This window comes from Colobus angolensis, unplaced genomic scaffold (assembly GCF_000951035.1).
Source record: "Colobus angolensis palliatus isolate OR3802 unplaced genomic scaffold, Cang.pa_1.0 Scaffold24, whole genome shotgun sequence".
NCBI classification, from domain to species: Eukaryota; Metazoa; Chordata; class Mammalia; order Primates; family Cercopithecidae; genus Colobus; species Colobus angolensis.
In genome coordinates this window covers 6,465,633-6,467,116 of record NW_012115599.1, presented here as the reverse complement: position 1 = coordinate 6,467,116, position 1,484 = coordinate 6,465,633, and the positions used below count along the sequence as shown (strand labels likewise).

Genomic DNA, 1,484 nt, shown 5'->3' with positions numbered 1-1,484 from the left:
ATCATTATCATGGCCTTTAGGTACAAGGTAGCTATCCAATGTGCATTGTGAACAGTTATTAATAGTTGTGTAGTAATTCAAAGATTCATCTAGACAACTATATATACCATTGGACAAGAATTGAAAGTTCTGGCTTGGGCAAATGAAGCACTTATTGAGAAACATGCCTTAAATTGAAACAATTCTTCATCTGATGCCTTTGACGATGCAACCCAGGCAAATATTTGCTTACCATTCTCACAAATTCTATAACTCATCAAACTTAATTAAATGGTTAGAATCTGACAATTTCGCACCAATCTTGACCGCGCGTTCTGTTTTAACGAGCGGGCTTGGAGGTGCTGCAGCTGCTGTCATGGTTCCTTCACTAAACTGCATCGTCGCTGTGTCCCAGAACATGGGCATCGGCAAGAACAGGGACCTGCCCTGGCCACCGCTCAGGAATGAATTCAGATATTTCTAGAGAATGACCACAACCTCTTCAGTAGAAGGTAAACAGAATCTGGTGATTTTGGGTAAGAAGACTTGGTTCTCCATTTCTGAGAAGAATCGACCTTTAAAGGGTAGAATTAATTTAGTTCTCAGCAGATAACTCAAGGAACCTCCACAAGGAGCTCATTTTCTTGCCAGAAGTCTGGATGATGCCTTAAAACTTACTAAACAACCAGAATTAGCAAATAAAGTAGACATGATTTGGATAGTTGGTGGCAGTTCTGTTTATAAGGAAGCCATGAATCACCCAGGCCATCTTAAACTATTTGTGACAAGGATCATGCAAGACTTTGAAAGTGACACCTTTCTTCCAGAAATTGATTTGGAGACATATAAACTTCTACCAGAACACCCAAGTGTTCTCTCTGATGTCCAAGAGGAGAAAGGCATTAAGTACAAATTTGAAGTATATGAGAAGAATGATTAATATGAAGGTGTTTTCTGGTTTAAGTTGTTCCCCCTCCCTCTAAAAAAAGTATGTATTTTTACATTAGAAAAAAAGTATTTTGTTGACTTTAGATCTATACTTATTTCTAAGCCACTAGTTTTTATTCCCCATTACTCTTGACTCTATCAGATACCATTTATGAAACATTCTTGCTATAAATAAGTGCTTCTCCAAGACCCCAACTGAGTCCCCAGCACCTGCTACAGTGAGCTGCCTTTCCACACCCACCACATGTGACACTCTTGCCAGTCCTTGACATCGTCGGGCTTTTCAAATGTTGGTAATATTTATTAAAGATGAAGATCCACATACCCTTCAACTGAGCAGTTTCACTAGTGGAAATGCCAAAAGCTTCCTATGTGTATATCCAGAGGTTTGTAGATAAATGTTGCAGCCTTCTTTGTAACAGTGAAAAATTGAAAACAACCTGGAAGTCCAGTGATGGGAAAATGAGTATGTTTCTGTCTTAGATTGGGGAACCCAAAGTAGATTCCAAGACTGAAATTTCAGTGAAAGCAGTTTATTTGCTAGGTCATACCAGAAA

The 1,484-nt window shown here is 38.9% G+C and overlaps 1 pseudogene across 1 annotated transcript; it reads left to right on the top strand.

The window, feature by feature from the left end:
* Nucleotides 1-355: 355 nt before the first annotated feature.
* Nucleotides 356-1,390, top strand: LOC105514124 (annotated as a pseudogene). Its single transcript, XR_001002134.1, has one exon. The product of XR_001002134.1 is annotated as a dihydrofolate reductase pseudogene (transcript).
* Nucleotides 1,391-1,484: the final 94 nt, after the last annotated feature.